Raw genomic sequence first — 23954 nt, forward strand, 5'->3', positions numbered from 1 at the left:
ACCTGGGCAAAGAGCCTGTCCCTGGTCATCGTCGGCCTCTTCCATGGGGGGGAGGGCAGGGGCTCAGGCCAAGTGCCCTCACCCCCACATCTTTCTTTCCACTGCACCTGCAGCCTGCAGACCCCACTGCACCCTGGCGCTAAAAATATAAAATGATCAGAGAAGCCACTTGACCAGGGAAAGAAAAGCCCCAGGCAAAGACACCAGTCCAGGGGAGGCAGGCCTGTGGGCCAGCTGGGCAGGGGAGAGGCTGCCATTCCCGTCCCTGAGAAAGACATCCTGGCCCTGGGCGCGCTGGCACAGGAAGGGTGGGGGAGGAAAGGGCCCTTCTCTCCCTCTGGGGAAACCCTCAGGTCGCTCATTTTGCAAATCTGAGTAACAGCTTGTTTTTTTCTGAAATTAATCATCCATCCCCGCGCTGAGCAAGAGAATGATGATCACTAAGTGAAAAAGAAAAAAATCTCCCCCCAAACTGTGGGAGGCTGGGCTGGCTCGCACGCAGAGCTCCTGCAGGCCACTTCGGGAGGAGGGCTTCTTCGCGTTCAGCACAGGCTGCGGTCCAGTGTGGGAAACAGGCGCAATTAAATGAAAACCTTCATAAAAGTCCTTTGCGACTCAGAAAAGGAAACAAGGGTTTCTTCTCCTCTCTACTCACTCCCCTCCCCTGGACTTTTTTTACTGAGTCATGCAAGGGAAATCTCAGAGGTGGGGCCCTGGAGATGTGCCAGCCGTTTCCTCAAATCATGCACATCTCCTTACAACCTGGCAACGTTTCCAGCCACTGTCCTCAGTCATTTCTTAGAGGAGACCAAAGTAATTTGAAAAAGGAGGTGTGGGAATTCCAAAAGTGACCCCAATAGTAAGAGTGTCCCCCACCCCCCCAAAAAAGATACAAACTCTAGGCAGGAAGTTTCCATATCAGAATATTAACCTCCCAAGCAAGAAAGCATCTTTACTTAAAGAGGTTTATCACATATTGGGGGGGGGGGACACATGTGTTAGGAATTAAGATGTAAATTCCAGATTTATTATGGGAGTGGCCCTCAATTTACATTCTTACATTCATGAAGTTTTGTCTTTTCAAAAGCCTATGTTTTGCAATCATCTTGGCTATTTTCCCAGGAGGGAAAAAAAATTGACAGAAGAAGCAAAAGGATGCCTAAAATCTGGAAGTCATCCTTGGTATCTCAACCACTGAAAAGCTAGCTCTCAGGTCTCTTGTCTTGGGGGTTACATATCCTCGTGCTAAAGCAGGCCAACAACATTTCCATAAGTTTATGACAAACAGGAAGCCCGGCCTTTGGTGAGGCTGTTCTAAGGGACCCTATAAATCTTTGCGGCTTTAAAATATATTTGGGCACACCCAAAATGAAAGGGGGTGGGAAGACGTGTGGACAGGATGGGGCAGAGAGAAGGGGTTTTATCCTTCCCCTTGACAAGATTTATCTTTAAAGTATGTAATTTAGAATTTATATAATCCCTCATAAGCTGATTTTCAGGTCTATGGGCACGGGACAATTTTTGTTATCACCTCCTGCAAGAGCTAGCATGTGGCTAGACACACAGTATACACAACAGATGTTCAGACTACTCTTCTCGACCAAGAGGACAATTAGGCACCAGTAGTTGGACGGGCAGTGAATGCCTCCTGGAACAGAATCAGGGACTGGGAACCAAGGGGGAGGGATGGAGGGTTGTGTCTTCACGGAATCACCCTGGAGGAAAATTTCTTTCTTTTTTTTTTTTTAAGATTTTATTTATTTATTAGAGAGAGAGAGAGAGAAAGCACAAGCAGGGGGAATAGCAGGGAGAGGGAGAAACAGGCTCCCCACTGAGCAGGGAGCCCGACGTGGGACTTGATTCCAGGATCCTGGGATCATGACCTGAGCAGAAAACAGACGCTTAACCGACTGAGCCATCCAGGCATCCTGGAGGAAACTTTTCAAACAACACATTCCCTGCCCCTCTGAGATGACGACATTCCCACAGGGGTCTGGCCATTTTCCCTTTGCACAACCCCCCAACCCCAGCTGAGACCCACTGTCTAATTGTGTCATTGTGTCTTTTGGGTGTGAGTCTTACATTGGTGTGTGCGTTTGGGGAGGAGAAGAGGGGCAGTCACCTGGATCTGACAGGTGGGGGTGTGGCTGGGGTTTAACCATTTTCACAGACCTCCATCGTATGTCCTTCTTTCTCAGGTCCGTACCCACAGCGCTGGCCACTGGTCTTGGGCCTTTCTGGGGCTCATTTCTCACCAGTATTGCTCTTGGAGACCCCGGGGTCCCCTGCCTCTGCTCTGTCAAGTTTGTGATCCCTCCTTCCAAAAATCTGAGGATGCTCTTCTCTGCTGGGGTCCCCCTCCTACTCTCCTCTACCTTGTATTCCCTTGTTTTCTCATTTTAGAGGTGTTCTGGGAGGACGACGATTTGCACCGGATTTCACCAGCAGTCATTCTGATTGCTTCTCTACTTGTATGTCTCCCCCTTCAGATTCTACAGTTCAAAAGGACAGGGATCATTCAAATCTTGTGTCCCCACAAAACCGAGCACGATCCAGGCACATGATAAATATATTAATATTTGTTGAATCCATGAATAATTTTAAAAGCATAAAGATCACAGAACATTAAGTTTTTTAAAGAACCTTCACACTTCTGGGTTACTGTCTTTTCTAGCTCTGTGTCCTCCATGTTCCAGGGATCCCGTAGTTAAACCGCCAGATTCCTAATCTCATCCCCATTTCAAAAATCCCCAGAGTGGTGGCTTTCACAGTTTTCTGACTGCAACCTATAGTACAGGATACATGTTACACTAAAGTCACTTTATGTTCACGTGGGGCAAAAAAAATAAATTTCACACAATACATAATGTGTAGAAATTATCCCAGATCTCCTCGCTATTTTAGGTCGGGTCTTAAAAACACCAGCCATGATGCAAGAGGCTAATTTCACAGCCAACTTGTGGGTCACGGCCTCCAGTCTGAAGATGTTTTTATTCATCCTTTCAAGTCTCAGCTCAAACACTGTGTCCTCGGGGGAAGGCTCCCCACCTCCCTAAGTCTGGGCTGCATATTCCTCCCAAACCCGTAATATCCAGGCTTTCCCCCATTAGCCCACGGTACGACGGCCTAGGTCTGTGGGACAGGCAGGCGATCCAGCAGATCTGAGAGCTAAACACATATGTCCATGTAAAAGTACACGCATGTTCTCAGTGCCGTGACTCACAGCAGCCAGAAGCAGAAACAAGCCCAATGTCCACCGATGGATAGGGATGAACGGATAGACAAAGTGTGGCCAGTCTGTATGATGAAATACTATTCAGCCATGAAAAGGAATGGTGAGCCGATGCAGGGACGACACAGACGGACTCGCAAAACATTACATGAAATCAAAGGTCGCATATCATTCCCTTTATGTGAAATACCCAGAACAGGTCAATCCACAGAGACAGAAAGTAGACTGCCGGTACCAAGAGCGGAGGAGGACAGGAGGGCTGGGGGTTCTTTGGAGGGTAATAAAAAATAAGAAGTAGACTGTGGTGAGGGATGCACAGCTCTGCTGATAACCACTGAGTTGTACGCGTGAAATGAGTGCACTGACATGAATTCTATCTTTAACAAAGTGGTTTAAAAAGGAGGACTCTAGGGGCGCCTGGGTGGCACAGTGGTTAAGCGTCTGCCTTCGGCTCAGGGCGTGATCCCGGCGTTATGGGATCGAGCCCCACATCAGGCTCCTCTGCTATGAGCCTGCTTCTTCCTCTCCCACTCCCCCTGCTTGTGTTCCATCTCTCGCTGGCTGTCTCTATCTCTGTCGAATAAATAAATAAAATCTTAAAAAAAAAAAAAAAAGAGGACCCTAGGGGCGTCTGACTGGCACATTCGGAGCACGCGACTCTGGATCTCAGGGTTGTGAGTTCGAGCCCCATGCTGGGTGTAAGGGATGACTTCAAAATAAAAGCTCAAATAGATAAATAAATAACAAAAAGGAGGAGTCTAGAGGCAGACCTGGGAACGGGCCCAAGCGGCGGACGGTGGGAGCACAATGTGCCTCACTTTCCCTTTACCCCCGGCTTCCAACAAAAGGCCAATGTGTGGCAGAGGCTCCGGAAGTATTTGTTGAATTAACAACTGACTCCACAAGGAGGACCGGATAGGCTTTCTCAGTCAGGAAGAACCTTTCCCCCCCTCGCCCCCCGGCAGCCTGAGGTCCGCTGCTCAAGGAAGGAAATGGGCTTCATTTTTATTAACTGACCTTCCACCTTCACTTCCAAGACACTCCAAAGTCCGATATCCTTTATGATTATAAACTAAAGGGGTTTTTTTTAGACCGAGAAACACATTTTTTCCTGTTGCAATGGCTCAAAAAGAAAAAGGTGTACAACGTCTGACCCACAGAAGGACCCAGGAAATCCCGCTCATAAAAGCGCACCGGGGCCCAGGGAGGAAGGGGTGCGTGGGACACTGCGCTGCGCAGGGGGAGGGCACCCCGCAGGGAGCTGCAACCTCAAAGTGCCCACTTTTAGCTTAATTCCTGCAAGGACAGTTCGGGCTCCACTATGGACAACAGTGATCCTCCAGAAGAGACTAGAAATAAAGGCTCGGGGAAACTAAAATCACAAAAGCACTGCACTGATCTTTAGGGAATAAAAGTCACATTTTTACATGAGTGTTGAATATGTAGCTTAATCCACACACAGCCATTTTTTTCAGGCTGAGCGCCACTGGACAGCTACGTCATTTCAGCTCTTAGCGGTGCCTGTTTAAATGCCAACGTCCACAGCCACACCTGTCAGAATCACCGGCTCGCTGCAAGTAAGCGGTTAACATCAGCCTGGCTCAAGAGATGAAAACTCTGGTTGTCTATTAAAACAAAAACAACAGGGGCACCTGGGTGGCTCAGTCAGTTAAGCACCTGCCTTTGGCTCAGGTCATGATCCCAGGGTCCTGAATCCAGCCCTGCTTCGGGCTCCCTGCTCAGCATTAATCTGCTTCTCCCTCTGAGCCTCCCCCCTCTCATGTTCTCTCTCTCTCTCTCTCTCTCTCTCACTCTCTCGCTCTCAAATAAAGAAATAAAATCTTTATTAAAAAATAAAAGTATTTTAAATAAAAATAAAACCAACAACCACAAAAACCCATTTTCACCCACTCCCATCACTCAAAAAAAAAAAAAAAGGGCTTTAAATTTCAAATTTAGATGCCTATAGAGTGGTCAAAGGAAAAGCTATGTCTAAACAAAATAAGAACATGATAGGAAGACCACCCCAGCGGTATTCTCTTCTCTTCCCACACTCTTTTGGCTCCCAGTGGAAGCTGTTCCCCAGTATCTAAATGCTTTTCTATTTTACCACCTTCTTCCTTAACATGTATTTTGAACAGCAGAAATACTTCCCATTCTGCAACCAAGTAAAATTAACAAATAATATCAGATCTTGATTTTGGCACAACAAGACCTGGAAATCATTCCAATGTGTTTCTCATAAACTGACCTCGTAAACGGGCATTTTAGACTACATTGCACATCTAACCAAGGTACCAGCAATCAATTATTGCTGTATAAAATACAAAAAAGGTGGCCGTAGATGGAGAAATGCAGATCAGGTCAGGGAATGTCTAATTAAGTGAGGAACACAGGGACCCAAACAAGTGATATGCAAGGAAGACAAATAATAAATTCTATGACAGAACAGAAGTACATAGTAAAAGTGCTGACAAACATGTTCGGATCACTTTTCTAATTTAAAGCTCCAAATGGTTGATAAATATGTGAGAACACCTTACAGGCACAGGTATCAATGCCCAGTGTTGTAAAGGCCAGGGCATTATAGAAGCAGTGAAAAGTTAAACACAGAATTACCAGCAATTTCACTGCCTGGTATACACCCACAAAGAACTGAAAACAGAGACCAGTACGTCGATGTTCACAGCACAAAAGCGAAAACGTGGAAACTACCCAAGTGTCCGTCGAGGGATGGATGGATACACACGATGTAGTCCACCCATGCAGAATATTATTCAGCCATAAGAAGGAATGGAGTCCAGTATAGTATACAGTATGGATGAACCTGGAAAACATTACGAAGCCAGCACTAAAGGAAAAGGACTGTAGGGTTCTATTTCTAGGAGGAACCTCCAACAGGCGAGTTTGTGGAGACAGAAAGTAGAATGGTGGTTTCCAGGGACAGAGGGAAGAGAGGAATGGGGAGTTATTGCTTAACGTGTACAGAATTTCTTTTTGGGGTGATGAAAAAGTCCTAGAAATGGACAGTGGTGGATTGTGAATATGCTTCACACTGAATCATACACTTAAAATGGTTAAAACGGTGTCTTAGGTTATGTGTATTTGAGCATAATTTTTTTTAAGTTCAAAAAGTAATTCAATGGCCGGGGCAAAGAGCAGCTCAATGAACACGATGGCATTCAGGGGTAGAGACAGGCACGGGCCCCACTCTCCTGACAGTCTTGCAACAGACAGTCCTGGGTCCATAACCTACACAATGGCTACGTATTCACAAAGGATGACAATGACCTCCATGTTCCCATAAGAGAAACATTGTATTGAATTATTCTGGGCACTATCAGCTGAGCAACAGGGACCACCGACAAAAAGCAACTTTGGAATAAAAAAATATCCACAGCTTCCGTTGGATGCAACTCACTACATAAAATTTAAAAGTCCAAAGCTGAGCATAAGAGCAACAGTTCTTATAGGGGCAGCCACATCAGAGAAGCAAGAGTCCAGGGCTCAACAGCTTGCCACTTGTTGTAAGGACTCAACAAAACTGAAGTCACTGAAGACAAATGAGACTACTTCAGCTCAGGCTGGGAGGGAGGACCTAGTGAATTATGTTACCTTTTGAAATGCAAAGAAATGAGGGTCTTGAAAGGAAGAAACTATACCTGTATTACTAATTGGTCTAGCTGGGCCCTTGGCTTCTAAAACACTAACAGCCCTGCTTCCCACCGGCTCTCACAACACTCCAGCAGGAGCCTCCGCCGTCCCCACACCATCAGCTAAAAAAGCAGAGCTGGGCAGTGAGCACTAACCCTCAGGGGTCTCCTGATTCCCAATCTTCCAAAACAAAAATGGCTCTTTGAAGACCCCTGCATCTTTCCCCATATAGACAGACGATGCCCATTGTTTTTTCACCACGAGCACAGCTGGCAGAGAATTCTGCTCAGGGTAAGATTCAAAAGTGTCAAAATAAGTCAAAATCTAACCCTGCGAAACATGTTTTAAAAAGCTTCTCACATCTCTACTGGAACTCAAAGCAGCAAATCCACCAGAAGCCAAAGGGCCAGACTTCCCGATTTGCTTTCAACCTCACCAAAGCGATAAAGTACCTTCAATGCAAAAACACAGAGCCAGCCCACCCTGTCAGCGTGGGACTCAATGGTTCTCAGCAATCGCTCTGTCCTGGCTAAGTCTGTAACAGTAAAATTGATATTTAATACGCTCTACCATACATTCCTTGACATATAAGCAGTGAAAACTCTGAATCCTGGGATCTTAGATCAAAGGAGGCATTTTCATACTTGGATGTCCTCTAGGGCATTCCGGTCAAGAGGCTGAGCAATCTGTCCCTGAACTGGTCCAGCTCCAAGGAACTCACACCCCTCCTCCACCCCGTCCACAGATAAGCACGTTCTAGTACTGAACGGCTCAGGCCACTGGGGAGATGTTTCTGAGTCTCAAGACCATCCGCGGTCCCCGGTAGTTTTTATCCACTGCCCCCAGTTCAGGACCACAAATACTAAATCATATCGTCTCTTCTGCGGCAGCCCCTCCCACCCGTGAGGGCTGCTCAGCACTGGGGGGGAGGCAGTCTTGTAACAGAAAGTACACACAATCAGGGAGACTCTGTATTGAAGGAACCTTCCCTCGCCCCATTTCTCAATACTCTTCTTAAAGCAGTGTTCTGACATCACCCTGAACATTCCTGAGCAGCAGACCCAACGTCTTCTCCAACCAAAGCCAACAGAGGAGATCCCTGGGAAAAGGGCTTCTTCCTTGACTCTACCCCAGTCAGTTCCCAGGTAACCGCCTTCTCCAAAACACGGCTCCTGACGCAGATGTACACAGTAACTGGTAAAAAAATCTGAATCATCTCCCTAAAAGTAGGATGGATGGATGTGTCATTTCTTGACCCACTTTTTCTCCAATTGGCTAATCTGCAAAGTGTCAGAAGCAGATACGACAACAGGTGAAAGGGACGTGTAAATTCTAATATAAGGTTCCTTGCATCAAAGAAAACAAAACTGAAATGAGCTGGCAGCTTATCTCTGAGTTACTCAGAACACTGGTGTCCGAGGAGATGGGACTTGGTGCTTTATGAAATGTGCAATGTGTATTAAGTCAGAATGCTAAAGGTTCCAAGAACAGAGACATGGAGAAACCTGTTCGAGTTGGGAAATGCAGAGTCCAAGTTCTCGGGCACGAGCCACTTTGCTCCCAGCACATCTATTCCTACCTCAGGAGCAGGACCTGGTCCCCAACTTGGGAACAGAGGCATAGAGTTACACAAGATTTCTTCCGGTTTATGTGCTAAAAGGGGTTGCTGATAGAACCAATAGGAAATGAGATGCTTTCTTGGTATTCCCAACAACTGTAAGTGAAATTGTAGGTGACAGCTTTATTTGTTTAAAAGTAAGAAAACAGGGGCACCTGGGTGGCTCAGTCGGTTAAGCGTCGGCCTTCAGCTGTAGTCATGATCCCAGGGTCCTAGGATGGAGTCCCACATCGGGCTCCCTGCTGAGCAGGGAGCCCGCTTCTCCCTCTACCCCGCCTCCCTGTTCGTGAGCTCTCTCTGTCAAATAAATAAATAAAATCTCAAAAAATAAATAAAAATCAGAAAATAAAATCACACATTATAATTTTATCACACAAAAGAAATGAAGTGTCATCTCTGAAAGCCTAAGAAATCTTTTCATTGAACCGGCAGGAACTCTCACGATGGGAAGAGGGACGATCTTTCCGGGGAAGAGAAGAGCCGGCAGCCAGTTGAAAGCTGAAAGGACATGCGGTCTCGCTCCCGTGTAAACGATGAAACCACGCCTTCAAAAACAGGAAAGAACTCACTCTCTGAACTGATGTGCAGAAGGGGAAATAAGAAAAGCCCGCCATGTGCACAAGGACTCATTCCTGAGGCAGTGGCACACAAGGCCCGGGACCACGAGGTGGGATGCGGCGGCTTTGCTCCCGAAAGCATCCCGTGAGCCCCGGGTCAGGAACCAGTGCGATGGGCAGCAGGGCTCAAACCAACCAGCGGGGAGCACCCACTGGCTTTCTTGCCTGCACTCATCACTGACCGCAGCACAGAGCCCAGCGCAAGTGTTCGCAGCCACGCACTCCCCTGCCTTGTCGCTCCACTGTGATTGGTCCCCGCATCCTGCAGGATGCTGAATTAAAGATGGGTGATGCCACATAAGGCTGCTGAGCAAAGGGACTCTGAGAAAACCAGCTTGGGCTTGCGATCTGTACTCCAGGCCTGGCTCGTTTATTAGGCAAATATGCCTGAACACCACAAAAAGCTCACTACGGGGTAGGCATGCTTGACACAAAGATACAATAAGGAAATAGTCCTGGGCTCTCAGACAGCATACAATCTCCTCGAGGATATAAGTTTAGTAAGAGAACCCTGATTAGGCTTCACTGGGCCCCAAATCCTTTATTTCTTTTATTTACTTGACAGAGAGCTCAAGCAGGGGGGAACGGCAGAGGGAGAAGCAGGCTCCCCGCTGAGCAGGGAGCCCAGTGTGGGGCTAGATCCCAGGACCCTAAGATCATGACCTGAGCCGAAGGCAGCCGCTTCACCAACTGAGCCACCCAGGCGCCCCAGGCTCCAACTCTTTCAAACTGGGCTTGAAAACAAGCACTGGCCTACATTCCCATAATCCGTGACCCCAGTGGATCAGTGAACCATCTGAGCAACCAGTAAAACATTCCGCATCTCCGCTCATTCCTCCCCTGGAGAGACTGGTGTGGAAGGATCCAGTGACTAAGCTGCATGAAGGTACTTGTGTTCTGTTCCAGGTTTTACTGGAAAAGAGAGGGAGAGGGAGATACGGGAAGAATAAGAGAGTGTCCAACCAACCCAACAAGGCCTGTGCCACTAATTCAAACTAAAAAGAAATTTCTTTAGGTCCACCGAATTTTTAGAAAATGATTCACAAGCTGATTTCAACACTTGACTGCTTGTACTTCCAGTGATTTTTTTTTTTTTTTAAGGCTCTGACTCTCCCTCAAAAGAGATAGCAACAAGAAATGTTAACAGAAAATGTTACTCAAGTCAAAGCAATTGATCCCTGGAACAAATTAACGATGAGTTGTCCTCTTTGGTCGGATTTAAGGAAGTGAAGCGAGGTCTAAGGTTTTCTTTTCTTTTTTTTTTTTTTTAATTTATTTGACAGAGATAGAGACAGCCAGCGAGAGAGAGAATACAAGCAGGGGGAGTGGGAGAGGGAGAAGCAGGCTCATAGAGGAGGAGCCTGATGTGGGGCTCGATCCCGTAACGCCGGGATCACGCCCTGAGCCGAAGGCACACGCTTAACCGCTGTGCCACCCAGGTGCCCCAGGTCTAAGGTTTTCTGAAACACGCCCTGTGCAGCTTTCTTAGGGGAAAGTCAGCATGACACGCGGTATTCTTTCCTGCAGTGTTGACTTCAACTCCATATGAAGATCTTGTGCTGAGAGGGTTTTTAAGCAACCAGGCGGGGGCTACCCAGAGCATCTCTGCTCTGCGGAAGCCGCAGGCCGTGAACCTGCCTTCAGAGCCTACCTGTTACCTAATACACGTTATCTATTCGTCGGTTCTTACTGGTGACTAAGAATAGACACGGAGGATGTCTCGGTTCGTGATGGGCTCAGATGAGGCTATTTGGAGAAGACAGGAATCTCATCAGCAGCTGTCCCGTTGGGCCTTGTAGAAAACTAAAAACCACTGTTCCTGGATATGCTCATTTCAAGCATTCACACAACTGCAGGCTCACTCGTTCCCAAGCAGCCATCCAGGCAGGGCCCTGTCACCCTCGTCCCGCTGTGCTCTTCCTGCCGCACACAACTGGCTCATTAACAGCATCTCTACGCTCCACGGCTCCTGCCTCTACAGGGCCTTTTACCGCCTTGTGCCTTTGGCTTTCGTCTCCCTTCTCCGTCTTTGTCTGTCTGTCTTCCGCTCCCCCTCCCACCCCTCCTCTCTCCCCCAACAAGAAGATTCTCTGTCCTACACAGATCAGCCCTGTTGGGCTGCTGGATGACTTACAGACGCTTGCCTTGGGGGTCAGGCACAATCACCCCTCGTTGGGTCAGGGCTGGGGCTTCCTATTCCCGGCACAGGGATGCCAAGGGAAGGAGAACCCCAAAAGGGAGCTGTAGACAGGGCAGGCTCTCAGGGGCAGCAGACACCTAGCACGACCTGCCTAGTGAACATCATTTTCCTAAGCAGATTCTCAAGTCCTACAGATGACAGGTTACAATGATTTCTCAATTAGACTTATTCCACGGGTCTCTAATTGGGGCTTAAGATCTAATCCAGAGTTTCTCGAGTTTCATATGCATCATAGTCATCTGAAGGGCTTGTGAAAACAGACGGCTGGGCCCCACTCCCAGAGTCTGGGGTTCAGCAGCTCTGGGTGGGACCGTAAGGAGTTTGCTTTTTTTTTTTTTAACTTGGGAGAGAACACAGAGGGAGAGAAAGAAGCAGACTCCCTGCTGAGCAGGGAATCCAACACAGGACTCGATTCCCAAGACCCTGAGATCATGACCTGAGTCAGATGCTTAACCAACTGAGCCACCCAGGTGCCCCAGGTGACGCTAATGTGCAGGTCTCAGAACCACACACTGAAAATCACCAATGGAACCTATTAGGTGCCTTAAGACAAACTTCTATTTGGTACAATCTGTTCTTTTGTTTTATACAGATTTAACTACCTAAATACTTCAAAAGTAAGTATTTTTAAATGCACATGGGTTTTTAGGTCAATTAACCATAATTGTACGACAGAACTGATCATTTCCAGACTTAGACAGGACTCTATGAACAAATACAACAAGGTACTGCTCTCTGACATTTTGGGACCCGCTGAGCTAAACCAGGGGTTCTCAACTCGGGGGCAACTCTGTCATCCAGAGAACGTGTGATGATCAGTCTGAAGACATTTCTAATTGTCGTAACCAAAAGGAAGGGGTGGTGCTGCCAGCGTCTAGTGAGTAGAGGCCAGGAATGCTCCCGAACGTCCTATTACACACAGGCAGCCCCCACAGCAAAGAACTGATTGGTCTGAAATATCAAGAGCACTAAGGCTGATTAACCCTGATCTGCGTGTGTTGAGAAGGTAGGAATCCCGCACAGCCTGGCGGTTAAGAATCCCGCATGCCCAGGGGTGCTCCAATGTGGGAAAGCAGAGCCACACAAGCCAGTGAACCCAAAGGACACCTCAGGACAAAGAGCAATCGTGACTGAAATGCAGGAAGAAGCAATTGGAGTTTGGCACCAAGAACAGGCAGCAGGGACCCAAAGGGGCCAACAAACTCCTATGGGGATGAACGAGAGCCAACTACTGATTTTCCTGGGGTTTGGGTTTTTGGTTTTTGGGGGGTTTTTTTGAAATCTGACTAACTTGGAAGTGAAAGACGGGCTTGAGCGTATTTCTGAACACACCTGAATTTGCAGTAAAAAGGAGGTGAGAAGAGATGCCCACCGAAACTGCACCATACTGCCTTCAGAGGCACAGTCCTCAACTCTGTACTCATTAAGCCCTTTCTTAAAGAAAGATTTCCCAAAAACAATGCGCCTTCCTCAAGAACAGCAGAGTGAAAAAAATCCTAAACCCATTCCTATCGACAAACTAATACCAGCTTCACGGAGCTCAGAGCAGAGAAAACATCAACATAAGCATCTTGCCCAGGACCAGGAGAAGAGCAAAGGAGACATGCTCCTTTTAGAATATTTATATAACATACACCAGAGCCATCTCTGACTGTGGACGCACAATCAGATTCTCACAATCAGAGGGTTCAGCCCCATCGCTGCACCGCCCCTCCCAGCAGCAACAAGCCCCAAGCCCACTGATGACTTCCCGGAGGCCCGACGCCGTCTAAAATACTTTATATGTAATCTCTCACTTACTCTCCAGATCAAATCCATGAAGTAGGTTCTATCATTACACTCATTTTGTAGATGATAAAAGCGAGGCAGAAGAGAGAGACCACTGGCCTAACGTTAAAACATAACACAAAGCCATTTCAGAATTCAAACCCAGGCAGGCTAATCCAGTAACACACACAAAGCTGCTACAAGAATGAAAAGCGTAAAAAGTCTGTGAAAACATTTAAAAAAAAAAAAAAAAGCCATCCCTGGATTTAAGGCTAACTACAATAAAATTGATGCAGTAGGGGAATTATTCTCCATTGAGACTTCCTGAATAACGATCAGGTGAAAAATGTATCCTTTAGAAAGCCTGTCAGGCGGCAATTCCACTTCCAGGAATTCATCCAAGAGAAATAAATATGAGCATGTACTCATTTATAAGGCAAAATACTGGGAGCAACCTAATATCTCACAATAAGTGCTAAAGGACAGCAATTAATGAAGCGCCATGCAGGAGTCCAAAACAGATACATGTTATTCAATATACTCGCTATACATATACAATATTAACACATATACAATATATACACATTAGCGACATGGAAAGCGTTGACCTTAAATACTATACTTTTAAGGTAGGGTACGAAATAGTATTCATAATTCCATTTTACAAATGCCATACATGTATGTGTACATATGTGTAGAAAAATATAAAAATACTCACTGATATTTTTTCCAATGGTCCCTTCTGGATTGATCGCCTAGGTGCTATTTCAGTTTTGCTTTCCTATGTAACTTTTTAGTAATGCAAATAGTACAGATACTTTCAAAATTAAAAAAAACAAGAAGAAAATGTTTTCGGTGCCCCAGCAATGTGTAGCTGGTGGTCTTCACGGGACAGACCACAATACATTGATGTTTCCTACAGGACCTAGAGGGACAATTCTGTAATAACACATATCACATCCCCCTTCGAGAGATGCAATCCATAGGAACCATTGAAGGTTCTGAGAAATTCTGTTTAATTCAGTTTCACCGTGTTTAGCAAATACTTTTGATCCCAAAACATCTACAATTTAAAAGGCTCATTGACAAAGTAGGATGATTCAGAAGCAAGGTGATCAGAACAGTGAAAACTCTGAAAGCAACATCCTCCTCCAGTAAGACTTCAAGGAGTGAGCGTATTCAGCCTGAGGACGGGGAGACCAAGCACCTACCATGCTAAGAGACCGAGACACCTGCAGGCCAAGGTTCACCAAGGCACAATGTCTTCAAAACAGAAAAACTATCTCTCAAAACACATATAAGGAAAAGGAGTGGGTGAAAGTGAACAGACTATTTACACACACACACACCCCCCAACCCAAGCATCCTTCTTTTCCCACCTGTACCTCTCTTTTCTCAAAGAGCTGGGGGAAGTGATCTATTTAGAGAGAGAGAGAAAAATAGGGCACAGTAACAAAGATTTAGACAATATACCCTATATACCCCAAACCAAATTCTCATACTCTATTAAAAGAGAACAAGCATTTTAGAAAGGGGAGAATGATGGAGGTGGGGAGGCAGAATCTTCTAGCTTCATCAGATTTTATAAAGTTGCACTTTTCAATCTACTTTAACAATAGATATTAACAGTGTTTCCAATGAAACGAAATGGTGTTACAGCAACCCTTCACTAAAGTCTTTGTTTTCTCCATAACTCTGAAAAAAGAGTTCTCCCTATTCGTTCCATGTTTTGTGTAGATCTCCTGGCTCGTGCATTTCCACCATACCCCTTTCACACCGCTCCCACACACCCCTGCCTCCCCCGCCTCCCCAGGGTGGACCTAAATTCCCTGCTCCCCAAGTAGCTAAATCCCAGAGGATGGAAAAGAGTATCTTTTGAAAAACAATGAAAAGTTACACCAAGGCTGATATATGATGGAGGGCTCGAGCCCAAGGTCATTGGACTCTCCTATCCTAACTACAGCAGAAACGGGGGCAGTTGCAGATGACAGAGTAGAACGGAAATGCAGCTCGGGTAACAGGTGCATGTCGGCCAGAGCTCCCTTCTGGAAACATATACCCAGAGCCAGAGCCCACCTCCAGCACCCTACCCAGAGATGAGTGGGAGCCAGCTGCAGCCTTGAGTCGGGGTAAAGTTTGAAGCACTTCAATATGGATTTATGTCTAATTTCCCAGGACTTTTGCCAGGCCCCTTGGCAATAACGTGTGCTCCCTGATACCCCCCTCCTGAAGATCGTGTCAGTGCTGTTGCTGTTTTCTAAAGCTCAATTTTCTCGAGTCAGGTAACTTCACCCAGGTGCTCTGAAAATTATCTAAGCACTGAATTGTAAGTGATCCTTAAAAGTTGAGACTCCTAAAGGTACCACAAAGGGGACTGTTCAAATTACCCAAGAATTGGCACACAAGAGCCTCCTGCAAAAGCAGGTGAGCCCAAGGCCTGGGACAACGATCTTCCAAATGTTCTGCAGAGGCCACCACGGTCTCCAGACATCTGATGTGAACTTCATCTCCCCATCTACCGTAACTACCGGAAGAAAACACACATGCATGATCCGATGTGTTGCACCAAGTTTAACATATTAGAGGTAAGCTGTGCCGTCAGCATTAAGCACGTTCATACAGAACTCAGAACAAAGCTGCTCCTGCCGTCTCGACTTGGAAAGCATCCTGCGACTGCAGAACCAGCTATTTTAAAGGCTGTGATATTCACACCACTTAACTGGTGAATAGGGAGTCTCTCTATACTGTGCAGCCAAAACAAAATCCAATCTCCCCCTTCTATTTCTAATTTATGTTCATCAAAACAGCCTTGCTGAGATCGCTGATTGGGTTTATACTATTTTGGATGCAACTATAAATGTGCAAAACAGACTCCTAAAATAGCTTACTGTATGGGCTCCCTGGAAAATTAATGTTTTTAAAAGATAATATTGGTTTAAAAAAAAAAAGTCTGGACACTATTGGCTAAGGCAGACGTCTCCTGAAAGTAGCTGCAAAACACCAATTCCAGAGCAGATATCTGTCTGAGAATGGACCATTCCACGGGCCATACTGCTGGACCAGGTTAGGCCTGAGGGAAAGCAGGAAAATGTTAAACAGACCGGCCACGGGAAATGAACGTGGCCTTGTCTCAAAGCACAATGCTTTCCATATCCGAGAATATCTGAGATTTAAAACCATTCACAACTAAGTGAGCCAGATACCTGCAAAACTTTTAGGAGAGAGATAGTCTCCCTTTGAATGTATTTGTAAAATAAACAGGTGGTAGTAGACTTTATATTTTGAGTTAATGGAAGACAGCGCTGCCACCAAACTAGTTTAGGGATACACGTCCTCTGAAATAACATCCTTACACCTTTTAACATTTTCAATATTAATTGAGTTATTCCAACCAAACTTAATTAAGATGTTCAAAAGTTATAAATACATGGTCAAATTGAAAAAAAAATACATCAAAGAGATTCTGGGGTAACTTTTCAAAAGGAAATAAATGAACAATGGATGATCTGTTTCCAAGAGAAAGATGAGGCCATTTCTCCTGCCTCCTCAGTGTAGCAAGAGAGGCAGTCCTGCTTTCCTTTCCTGCTTCTGGCCCATTTGATGAAGGGTGTGGAAAAACGAGGGGTTGGCAAAGATGATATAACCCGAATTCCAAAATGGAACAGAAAAAAAAAAAAAAAAAAAAACACGAAGCTGAGACCAGAGATGAACCTTCCACGTGCTTCAGAGCCATCACCCGGGAGACAGGAGACCACATTCCTTTCCCAGAGGCCAGCAACACCAGAGGCAGGGGTGGGAGCAGGTCACCAGGGACCCAGCTTCCTCCTGACAATGTTTTTCTTTCAACCATTATCCGGAAGGAAGGAAGGAAGGAAGGAAGGAAGGAAGGAAGGAAGGAAGGAAGGAAGGGCGGATGGGAGGGAGGGAGGAAGGGAGGAAGGAAGGAAGAGAAAGCAAAGAAAGAAAGAGGAGAGAAAGGAGAAATGTCCAGGCAACACCAAATGCTGTCAGAGACTTGGAAAGACTGCATTACTCACACGTTGCTGGTAGGACTGACTACCCAGTGATACAGCTACTCTGGAAAACAGTTGACAGCTTCTTCTAAAATTAAACAGGCGATTCCAATACAAACCTGCAATTGCACTCCTTGGCATTTCTCAGGGTGAAGTGAAGGCTCCTGTTCACACACAAGTCTGTAACTTTGTATCTATCTCAGTTTTATACCTAATACCCCCAAATAACCCCAAAACAGGAAACCACCCACAGGTCCATCAACAGGTGAGTGGACATCCAGACCACGAAACAGTCCCCGGCGGGGGTGGGGGGAACACAATGGCTACACACAACAACAGGGAAGAATGTCTAGGGAATTATCTCAGGTGGAAAAAAAAAAAAATCCCCAAAAGGCCTATATATTCTGTATGATTACATTTATATAACATTTTTTTCTAAGATTTTATTTATTTATTTGACAGAGAGAGAGACAGCCAGCAAGAGAGGGAATACAAGCAGGGGGAGTGGGAGAGGAAGAACCAGGCTCCCAGCAGAGCAGGGAGCCCGATGCGGGGCTCAATCCCAGGACCCTGGGATCATGACCTGAGCCGAAGGCAGACACTTAACGACTGAGGCACCCAGGTGCCCCTACATAACATTTTTGAAGTAACAAAATTTTAAAAATGAAGAACACATTAGCAACTCCCAGGGGTCAGAGAAGTGGGTACGTGGGTGTAGCCCAGAGAGGCAGGAAAAGGAATCCTTGTGGTGCTGGAAATGTTCAGCATTGTAGGGCATCAACAGCAATGTCCTGAACATGATATTACACTCTGATTTTGCAAGACAGGAGAAACTGGGTAAAGGGTACCAAGGATCTTTCTGTATAACTTCTCACAGCTGCATATAAATCTACAATGATCCAAAACTGATACGTTGAATTTAAAAAATGCAAAAATTAAAATATTTTTCAAAGTCCAGGTACTGGGGTGCCTGGGTGGCTCAGCTGGTTAAGCATCTGCCTTCAGTTCTGGCTCCCTGCTCAGCAGGGAGCTGGCATCTCCATCTCCATCTGCCCCTCCCCCAACTTGTGCTCTCTCATTCTCTCTCTCAAATAAATAAATAAAATCTTTAAATAAATAAATAAAAATAAAAAGCCAGGTACCGGAAAAAATGGGTAAAGATTCAACTAGCAAATGAAAAAATGGAATGAGAGTCTAAGACAGACAGAATCACTTCCTGATGACACACCCCACAGACAAGAGAGAAGGTATTACAGCAACAGATGACATGTCCCAGTGTGTGGCCTTCAGCAGACCTGCCCGCAGCTTAGATAAAAAGTACAGGGCCCGTGGACCACCCCTAGGAGAGCCATCCTAAGAACTGACAGCCTGTTCCAGCCTCTTCTGTCTCCCCTTTAACTGTCCCCAGAGGCCCCAGCTCAGCTCCGCTCCACCCTGGTTTCCTAACCTAGAGTCATTAGGGTCTCTGGCCAAATAAAATCAAGAACGACAGCATACTCCAGCTCATTCTTAGGAATCAACAATGCCCATCGATGTATTACTGGCTCTGAAAAGCCACAAAGTAAAGACACTCATGTATCTTTAACACCCTGAATGCCAATCGTATGGGACCACAGATCCCCCTCCTCCCGCACATTCTAGCATTTCTGATTCCATGTGACCAGTGCCCTAGCTGCAGAATTTCGGATCTGGTCAGTTGCCCTCTATCCTGCTGGAAAGGAGACATAAGCTATAAATACTCTTCTTGGCCTTATGGGAAACTAAACCCCTCAATAAAGGCAGGAGACACGCGGGCATCAGGAAGGGCATTTTCAGTGCCACTGAGAAAACAAGGCAGGCTCTCTCAGTTCCTCTTGCTTTATCCTTTGTTGGCTGTTCATCACGTGCTGGGCCTTCACCAAGCAGTATTAAAACCTATCCTAGTTAATCTTCAAAGCAGCCATGTACAAACAGATACTGTTGCACACCTGTTTCACTACAGAAAGGAACTGAGGCTTAACAATGTTATAAAGCGGCTGGGCTGCAGTGTGACTCAGGTGTGACTCCAGGGCCCAAGTCCTTAACCACTGAGCCCAATGGCCTCCCTGGAGAGGGGAGGATAAAGTTCACATAAAGGTTATTAGAAACAGGTGGTGAGAAGAGACCTCTTTAACCAGCCCCAGTTTCACCTGATATCCCGACGGCGAGGAAAGCCATCACCTCTACGCCTGGCCACTCTCCACTTTGCACCTGCTGCAGCCCTACTTCTGCGGACGCTTCTCTCACATGTAACCCCCCTCTGGCTTCCAGGTTTACTCTGTTTCCTTTGTCCATGACACGTCTCTACTCTCTCCCCTTGGCAACTCCTACTCAGCCCCCAGTGACAGCTCAGGGTTTCCTTCCTTCTAGAACTCTTCCCTGATGCACCAGCCTGAGTCCATGGTCCCTCATATGTGCTGTAATGACAGCCCCCAGTCATCGTGCTCATAGCACAACTCGAAGCACAGCCCCCTGACATGTTTACCTCCCCAGCCAGACTGCGAGCTCTGAATACATGAAGTCTTGTACATGTAATAGGCATGGCACACAGGACGTGCTCTATCAGTCTGGAAATTATGCATAAATCCATCAGTCAACCAAATAAACACAAGGATTCCCGATTCTTCTAAGGTCCAAATCTCCTGACCACTGGGTGAAAGTGAACAATAAGCCAAAGGACGTTTTCTTTTTATTTTGAGAACAATGGTGAAGCAGGGGCCCCTGGGTGGCTCAGTCGGTTAAGCGTCTGCCTTCGGCTCAGGTCATGATCCCAGGGTCCTGGGATCGAGCCCCATGTCAGGCTCCCTGCTCAGCGGGGAGTCTGCTTTTCCCTCTCCCTCTGCCTCTCCCCCCACTCGTGCTCGCGCACTATTTCTCACTCTCTCTCTCAAATAAGTGAATAAAATCTTAAAAAAAAAATAATGGTGCAACAGATAGGTTCTGAGTGAGGCAAATCTGGGTTCAAATCCCAGCTCTGTCACTAACTAGCTAAATGACCTGAAGCAACTTACTTGGCCTCTCCGAATCTAACTGGAGATATAAACAGTGCGACCTCAAGGATCTGCTGCAGGATTGAATAAGGTAATGCATGACTCAGTGTTGCACAAAGAGCCTAGCACTTGGGCAATGTTCAATAAATATTAGCTATTACAACCATGAGAAGAAGGAAGATGAAGATACACCCTCAACGGAAGATAAGCTACAAATTGTATAAAGTCTCCAACTGTAAAAAAAAAAAAAAAAAAAAAGGGAACTAAGTGACCTATAACACACACACTCCCAACCTCATAAGGAAGGAAGGACGCTAAGAGCAGGCACTGTGGGAAAAGAAACAAAACTCAAACAAGATATATGGAAGGTATTAAGCCAACTCATTTATTACCAATGTTAGTGGACTGACAGCCAAAGAAACTCAGAAATGAACATTATAAAGAGATTCCCCCAGTGCTTTCATTTAAGTAATTGAATTTCTCTCAATCCAGAAACACCAAAATCAACAACGTGAAGGTCAGTTTGTCACTGACTATCTTGCTCCGACCTGAATATTTCTATTAAGATTGTCAGACTCCGAGTATTTCCATTAATAATTCCTGTCCATGCACGTAAGAACAGCCAAAACAAGTTTATGCCAAATTATCAGAAACTACTTAGGTTCCAGATCTGGGGAAATAAATGCTTATATTCAAAGACAGGTATAGTTTGGTTACAACCTTAACTCCAGCTTATGTTGAGATGTGTGGGGGGTTGAGGGCGGTGGGGGTGTATGTGGGGGGGGTCCTTAACATTAAGTACTAATCATAACTATTTGTAAATGGTGCTAATTTTGTTCTACTGGATACTTATGTTTGTCTTTGTACTTTTCACTTTGTAAATCTTACTCATGGCACAGGCTCCTTCCTTGTACAATGAAGAGTATCCACACCAAATCATACCCCACATGAGGCCAAGCTTGTAGCAAACACCACTTGACTAGACAGCTCAGTTAGAGAAAGGTGGATCCATTTACATATTCACTTTAAATGTATAAGACAACAGCAGAAACAAAATGTCTTCTCTCTCCACTACCACCTCCCCAAAATATCACTACCCTATAACATTAAGTAACGTACACTCTAAGGAAATTTACTCTTGATTAAAACAAAATAAATCAGAATGATGGCACCCATCGTTTCTACTCTTGGTAACCCTAATAATGCAGGTGACACGAACACACTTTGTTGCAGGGCCAGAGCCCCTCCATCAAGTTTTCCCACTTCAATTTCTCTGCCGTCCTGACTTGCACACATGGACCAGAGAGAAAGAGAAGTCATCCATCAACAGCATAATCCTTACATCCACGGGGGAAGGCAGCCAGATATTCTGAAAGATTCTCCAGACAGATGTTATCAGAAAAACACTTGAGATTGTAGCAAATTCAACTGAAGAAACAGAATATGAAAAATATTCTCCTTCAATGACAGGTGCTTGGAATTTGTTTCAAAATACTCCAAGAGGGGGGAAAAGAAAGCTGTGGGGAGACCAACGATATTGGTGAAAGACGAAAAACTGTTGAAGCCGGATGAACATACACAGGGTTCAATATGCTAATCTCTACTTTGGCATATGTTTGAAAATTGCCAATGATAAAAGATAAATAGAATACTCTCTCCAACAAAAACATAAACAACACGTATTCCCCTAAGGCTAAATCTAGGTTTGCCACAGTCTCAACCTAGGAGCCAATAAAATACCACAAGGGGCTCCTCACCTCTCTAGAGCTATAGTCCAGGCACTGACAATGCCCTCCCGCACTCTGTACCCAGCACGGTGCAACCCCTGGGCCCCCAGGAGCTCCACCACACGCTGGGGGGGCCCCAAGTCCAATCTCAGCACTAGCAGATACTGCCTGCACCAGGCATTTCCCTTCAAAACACCAAACGTCCCCGTGAAATGACAGGTGTCTTCTGCCCCTGGAGATGAACTCCGATACAACATCTGAGAACATTTAGTTACATAGTTAGCTCAACAAGAGATGAGTTTCTAAATTCCTCCCTAAGTCCTCACAAATGAAGTCATACAATCAGCCACAACAAAGATAACTATATATAACCTCCATTTCACATTAAATTGAATAATTTGAAAACAGGCTGTAGGAGATGACCTCAGTGTCGATGACTGGGACAATTTTAAGAAATAACATCAATCTCGAAAATGTAAATATCCTACCGTTACCTCTCAACGGGCAGACATTCCAATTAATCCAGGACAAAATGGCCCTCAGAACTTTCCAGCAAAATATGAAACATAGCACTTGAGTTGCATGGAAATTAAGCAATCAAAACAATGAAGAGGAAAAACACTTTCTCTTCCAAACGTTTTAAGAAAATGAGAATACTTACCAGCACTTTGTTTTCAACTTTGTCTCCCTTAAGTTCCAACTTTACTTTCTTCTTCACTGCAATTTTTATCTTTCTGCCAATAACATCCTTTATGCTTTCTGAAAGAAGGGAAGAGTTTCATTATATTCTTTTATTAATAAGAAAAAAGCACTGGAGAGGGGAGAACATTTGAAGGAGTATTTTTGGTTGTTTTTATTATTTTTTTTGTCTTTTTTTTTTTTTTAGCTTGTTTTAACAAGCCTGATAGTTATCAGTCACATAGCTAATGAACACCTACTATGTGCGTTGTACTGTGCGCTCAGGTGCGGAGGCCAATATTAGAGCATGTGACATAATACCAGTTCATGCAAAGCATGACATAATCTCGCTGGGCAAATAGACACACACACACAGGAAAAACATGAGCAACGTCAGGAAGGATCATGGAGGCCTGTGTTGCATGCAGACCGTAAGCACAATACGAATTCATAAACTCCTTTGGCTGGTTACCTCTGGTCCCCAACAGCCTCTGTGTTCATCACAGTGGCATAGAAATACTACCATTTTCTGGGAGTGCCTGACATCAGAGTTGGGAAATATGGCAAAGAACCAGAACCAGACTGGACATTTCAGCCAGGGAAGGGTGATCCTGGCCATCTGTCCTTCTGAAGGCATCACAAAACGACACCCCAAAGAGTGGGCAAAGGCAACAAGAAAGGAAGAATCAAGAAAGAAGGAGAGACTTCAAAATCTAGATGGTGGCAGGAACGACTCCAGGGAAAGCTCCAAATGGAATAGGTCTCAAATCAAACTCATTCTCCTCCCCGCTCCTCTGGCCACTAACAAAGCTACAAATTTGAAAGCCAGTCACCTACTCTCCTAGAACTACGTCCTGAACAGTCCCGACTCCCCTGGGCTTGACCCTGTGTTCAAGGCCTCAGAATCTCTCCTCAAGACAAGTCCATGATGTCCCACCTATCAGCTCTCTGTCCTCTCCCAGACCAAAGGGACCCTCCGAAAACAACAGGTCTGATCACATCACTCTTGCTCTACGAGTTGCTCGCATTTTTGGATAAACCCCAACCCTGCAGCAGGCCACTCAAGGTCTTCCACATTTTTTCAGTTTAACTTCTCAGCACACACACTTAACAATCCAGGCATCCCTATCATCTCCATCTGGTACACCCCCAGCATTCTGTGTGTACTATTCTCTTTCCTGGGACGCCCTTTCCCTAGTCTCCTCCTGGTTACGTCCCACCTCAAAATACAGCAACCTTGGCTGCCTGGGTGGCTCAGTCAGTTAAATGTCTGCCTTCAGCTAGGGTTGTGATCTTGGGGTCCTGGGATGGAGCGCCACGTCAGGCTCCCTGCTCAGCAGACAGCCTGCTTTGCCTCTCTCTCTGCCTGCTGCTCCCCCTGCTTGTGCGCTCTCTCTCTCTCCCACTCTTGCTCTGTCAAATAAATAAAATCTTAAAAAA

General features: G+C 45.7%; 1 protein-coding gene across 1 annotated transcript in view; it reads right to left on the bottom strand.

The window, feature by feature from the left end:
* CARMIL1 (capping protein regulator and myosin 1 linker 1) overlaps positions 1 to 23954 on the bottom strand; it is a 301196-nt gene that overhangs the window by 272587 nt on the left and 4655 nt on the right. Inside the window, exon 2 of the mRNA XM_034660237.1 lies at positions 22498 to 22595. The gene's annotated coding sequence lies outside the window, so the exon portion shown is untranslated. The remainder of the gene's footprint in view (positions 1 to 22497; positions 22596 to 23954) is intronic.

The sequence above is a fragment of the Ailuropoda melanoleuca genome, chromosome 5, assembly GCF_002007445.2.
Source record: "Ailuropoda melanoleuca isolate Jingjing chromosome 5, ASM200744v2, whole genome shotgun sequence".
Taxonomy (NCBI): Eukaryota; Metazoa; Chordata; class Mammalia; order Carnivora; family Ursidae; genus Ailuropoda; species Ailuropoda melanoleuca.